The sequence below is a fragment of the Rana temporaria genome, unplaced genomic scaffold (assembly GCF_905171775.1).
Source record: "Rana temporaria unplaced genomic scaffold, aRanTem1.1, whole genome shotgun sequence".
Classification (NCBI taxonomy): domain Eukaryota; kingdom Metazoa; phylum Chordata; class Amphibia; order Anura; family Ranidae; genus Rana; species Rana temporaria.
This window is the reverse complement of record NW_024404784.1, coordinates 3,380-8,926: the sequence shown is the minus strand read 5'-3', so window position 1 is coordinate 8,926 and position 5,547 is coordinate 3,380. Positions and strand designations below refer to the sequence as shown.

The 5,547-nt window shown below is 42.9% G+C and overlaps 1 long non-coding RNA gene across 1 annotated transcript; it reads left to right on the top strand.

Moving 5' to 3' along the window:
• The first annotated feature begins 3,541 nt into the window (after positions 1-3,541).
• LOC120923487 lies at positions 3,542-5,323 on the top strand. Its single transcript, XR_005745963.1, has 3 exons — positions 3,542-3,981; positions 4,062-4,198; positions 4,647-5,323. It is a non-coding gene; the product is annotated as an uncharacterized LOC120923487 (long non-coding RNA).
• The last annotated feature ends 224 nt before the right edge of the window (positions 5,324-5,547 follow it).

Sequence of the window (5,547 nt, the reverse complement as noted above, 5' to 3'; positions counted from 1 at the left end):
TATATCACACAGCTTATATGTCATTTCCAAAACTGTTACAATGACAAATCTCCGCCCCCCTCACACTGGGGCTTCCATACAGATTATAGGCAGACACGACGGGGCCGATGCTGAAACACATTTTCTTTAGACAATGACATCAATGACGCTGAGCACTAGCTGTACTGAATACATCAACCAGACCGCTCGACCCCGCATATAGAGAGATAATTACCACAATGAAGCAATCAGAATAATTAACCCAAGCCACTTAAACCCAGCTCTCCTTCACACAACACAATAGATCAATTAACCTTTAGAAATAGTGAGGGGACATTAGCACATCAATAACCTGGCTAGCAGGGAGCAGTAAACTGAGACATATAGGCAAATGTATCACAGAGCCTAACAAATTTCGGTTGATCCACCACCTCTCTTTTCCTAAAGGGGGGTCGGTGAATGACGCCATAGACCCTGATACCTGTGCGGTTAAGTACACTTCCTTTGATGCGGCGGTGGCTTGGGTGCGGCATTACGGTCAGGGGGCACTGTTGGCTAAGGCCGACGTGGAGGCCGCCTTTCGGCTGCTACCAGTGCACCCAGACAGCTTCCGCCTGTTGGGGTGAACTTGGAAAGATGAGTTCTTCATTGATCGTTGCCTGCCCATGGGATGTTCGATATCCTGCGCTCTGTTCGAGCAGTTTAGTTCATTTCTGGAATGGGTGGTCAGGGAAGTTTCAGGGGTGAGTTCCATCATCCACTATCTAGATGACTTCCTGTGCGTGGGACCGACCGGAACCAGGACGTGTGCGGTACTGTTGGGGACACTGGAGCACATGGCAGACTGCTTTGGGGTCCCGTTGGCCCCGGACAAGACAGAGGGGCCGAGGACGGTGATTACCTTTCTGGGGATCACGATAGACTCGGTTGCCATGGAGTGCCGGCTGCCGGATGGCAAAGTGGAAGCGCTGAAGGACGAAGTCAGGGGTATGTTGGCGTCTCAGAAAGTAACATTGCGAGCTCTCCAATCCTTGCTGGGCAAGCTCAATTTTGCCTGTCGCATTATACCCATGGGTAGGGCCTTTTGTCGACGGTTGTCGGCCAGCACGGCAGGGGTGCGTTCACCTGATCCATCCTGCACCCTTCTTGCCTTGTTTCATGCTCTTGTCCCCAGCCATGTCCCTTTCCTTGCATCCCTGTTGCCTTTTCCCTTATGTTGTAGATATTGTATATAGATAGCTGTTAGGTTTATTAGTTGTTCTTGTTTGCTGGAGTGGTTTATGTTTTCACTGGTTGCTGTGTATGTTTATTGGTGTATGTTCACTGTAAATAAATATCACTTAATACATATATCCTTTGTTTGGTCTCAGTACCTCTGTGTAGCTACGTGTCTGGTCACCTTAGCTGCTGATCCTGACAAAATGTCAGAACTGGTCTGGGTGCTCCAGAACGCCTGATGGTGCTCCCTGCATGTTGGGCCTCTGTATGTGGCAACGCTGTGTAAAAGTCTCACACATGTGGTATCGCCATACTCGGGAGGAATAGCAGAATGTGTTTTGGGGTGTAATTTGTGGTATGCATATGCTGTGTGTGAGAAATAACCTGCTAATATGAAACTTTTGTGGAAAAAAAATAAAAATAAAAAAAACCTTGATTTTGCAAAGAATTGTGGGAAAAAATTACAACTTCAAAAAACTCACCATGCCTCTTTCTAAATACCTTGGAATGTCTTCTTTCCAAAAAGGGGTCATTTGGGCGGTATTTGTACTTTTCTGGCATGTTAGGGTCTCAAGAAACGAGATAGGTTGTCAGTACATCAGGTGTGATCAAATTGATCGATTTTCAGTAATTGGTACCATAGCTTGTAGACCTTATAACTTTCACCCAGACTAAATAATATCCATTTTTTTTTAACCAAAGATATGTAGCAGTATACATTTTAGGCCAAATTTATGAAGAAAAATTCATTTTTTGCAAAATTTTATAATAGAAATGAAGAAAAATTCATTTTTTTTACAAAATTTTCGTTCTTTTTTCATTTATAGCGAAAAAAATAAAAACCGCAGAGGTGATCAAATACCACCAAAAGAAAGCTCTATTTGTGGGGAAAAAAGGACAAAAATTTAATTTGGTTACAGTGTTGTATGACTGAGTCATTGTCATTCAAAATGTGAGAGCACCGAAAGCTGAAAATTGGTCTGGTTATTAAGGTGGTTTAAGTGCCCAGTGGTCAAGTGGTTAAAATCCACACCAGACCTGAAGGGTCTGGAATGGATATTTGGGGGGAACCCCATGTCATTTTTTTTAAATTGACCGCGGGGTTCCCCTTAATATCCATTCCAGACCTGAAGCGCCTGGTAATGGATTTGGGGGGGGGGGGGCCACGCTATTTTTTTTATTTTTTATGAATGAATCCTCTCTGGATTGCCAGAGCCGACAATTCATTATAGCCGCAAGTCCGGTTTTTAATGCTTTTTTTCTTTCAGTAATGACACTTTGTGCAGGGACAGTTCTATGTACGGGAAACATGCGCTTTTTCACATGCTGACTTTACACCCCCCCCCCCCCCGAGGTACAAAATTTAAAGTAATATTACACTATTATTGTTTCACGTTTAGCATTATTAAATTCACTGCTCCCGAAAAAATCGTCAGTTTTTAAAACTTTTTTTGCATGGATACATGTCCCCTGGGGCAGGACCCGGGTCCCCAAACACTCCCCCTGGGGCAGGACCCGGGTCCCCAAACACTTTTTAGGACAATAACTTGCATATTAGCCTTTAAAATTAACACTTTAGATTTCAAATGTTCGAGTCCCATAGACTTTAACGGGGTTCTAAAGTTCACATGAACATTTGGTGTGTTTGCAAGTTCTGGTGCGAACCGAACAGGGGGGTGTTCGGCTCATCCCTGCCCAAAACCAGAGGTGTGTCATCTATCCATATATGCATAAAAATACCAATCTATATATATCTATATTTGGCTCATGTGTCGTATCTATTTACATGTATACTGAGACTACTATGCAGAATTTTATTGTAACTCTGATGGCATGTTATCAATGGGCTTAAATTGTTTTGCTGTTCACCAAACTTTAACTATCTCTGCTCTTTTACCTTCTGGAGTCTTTTCTTCGTTTCCCCCTTTTTTCCCTTTTTCTCTGTGTTTCTTTTTCCCCCCCCTCCCCTCTCCCCCCACTATTTCTCACACTATTCCATCTATTCAAGGAATCTCCAACGATCAATGAATTTTATATGCTATTTCTTAATAACCATTGATATTGCAATTAGTACTTAGTATTATATACACACGGCCAATTTTCTATGCTGTGTTTTCCCCTTTCTCCATGCCCTATCCACACCATGTCAGTTCCTTATTATTATTTTTCCCAGTCCTGTAATGGTTCATTCCTCCCTTTGAGATTTTTTCCTCCCCCCCCCCCCCCTTCGATGCAGTGGCTGGCCGCGCATCACAGATCTATTCTAGGAGATCTGTATTCGCACCACTAGATGGAACTCTCCATCCTGGAGCGATGCCTCTCAGGTGTGGCGCCGCGCTGTTTGCTTCTGCGGCGCGCACACGTGATGAGGAGACGCGCGGCTGCTGCGGATGACGTCATACGCATCTCTGTGCGTTACGTCCTCTCCGCACTGAGCGAGTTCCTATTTAAACCCCTGCACACGAGACCCGATCGCTGCAGTCTCTCGGGAGACTCGTGGAGGAGATTTGCCATCGCATTCATCGAACCAGGTATGCCCTTCCCCACTACTCCCTGCTTTTATCTCTATTCCGTTCCCTGTAACTAATAGGTTACATGTGGTTCTTTTTTCCTTGTTATACCAGGCTTATCATTGCCTTAATTACTGGCTATCAGCCGGCACCCAGCTCTGGTTACTCACTTCTGCTACCAGGAAGTGCAGCATTTATTGAGGACTGTTGAGAGATAGTGGTCACCCTCTCCCCCTTTTTCTTTCTCCTCAAGCTCTGCCCTCCTTCACTGAAGGTAGGATGTTCTCCTTATTATTTTGTTGTTTTTCTATACCAGCTCTATATTATATTCACTGTATATTTTTTATTCCTCAGACTGTTACTTTCTATTTTACTTGGGCCGTTCCCCTATACCCCTTACAACGTCCAGCAGCCCGGACACAGTCTATTTTGTGTTTTTCATTTTTGCCAGAAAATTTATGTATCGATCCCCCTACCAATCAATACTATCTGTAAGTATTTATATCAGTTGCTTTATCTCATTACCCTCCTCATGACTATTCTATACTCTATATACACACGCACCCTCGCTCCCACTGCATCATTGAGGAAATGCTCTAGGGTTGTATGTACTTATCAGGACTTTATGCTTTTTCCTTTTTTCCATTCCTTTTCCCTGTCCCTACCCTCTCATGTCTTCCTCCCCCCCCCTCCCTTTCCCCAATCTTTCCTTACTCTCCACCTCCCTTTCCCCCCCCCCCCTCCCCCCTCCCCCCCTCCCCCCCCCTCCCCCCCTCCCCCCCCCCCTTTTTTCCTTAACTTCCCCTTTTACCTCCACTTGCCCGTGTATATATTTTTGTGTATATTTTACTGCTTTATCAGCGTTATTATTTAAATTGATATACTGTTTTTTATTTCATTCAATTTTTTTGTATGTTATTGTTCAATGTTGTCTTATAGTTAAAACTACACTGCTGACTCCGTGAGGAAGCGCTGTTAAAGCGCGAAACCGGTCGAGTCCACCAACGCAGCAAGCCAAACCACCGCAGACATATCTTTGCCTGCATTTCCACAACGCGACAGGACTACTAATCACATTTATGCACTTTATTCCAAATCTCTTTGGAAGTGTTTTAACTTCATTGTTGATACATTGTTATACTTTATGTACATATTCCTGTCAGTGTTTATGGATAGGCTTGCCTAGTTAGCCTTTTAGATAGTTTTTTTGTGCTGGAAACGGCAATACTTTTTCTTCTTTATTTTGTTCTACTTACTACGATATTTTATATCTAAATAAACAAATCTATTTTTTAGAGAAAATCTTTTCTTGCGTACATATATTCTGACCAACCAAATCGTGCCTAAAAAGTCCAAAAACTAGCCCTTAGTTCTCCTCTTTATCATTTATACCAGGACGTGGCACCCTCTTTTTACCTTATAATATCCACATGCACACTACATGTGAGGATATTGTCATCTCTTCTTTTTCAAATAATTATTTGGGTGGTAGCACCCGGGCAAAACTTCAGCCCACCTCTCTTGTACTAAGGGGGCTGTTAGTGTTTGTATCCTTTTCGAATATTTAATCTTTTTTATTTATATTGTTGTTTTCCTTGTATTTTCTCTAAATCCTATCCTTTTTCCTGCCCCTTCTCCTCTCTCTTTTTTCCCCCTTTTTTTTTCTTGCTATCATGGACTTTGCGGGCACTGGTTGGACAGGATATATGTCTGAGATACAAACGAATTGCAATACTGACAATGAACAGGAAATTACTATCAACCAATATATGGCCAAAATGAAAAGACTGTTAAAAAAGAAATCTAACCTTCATTGGCACATAGAATTCCTGGGTAAATA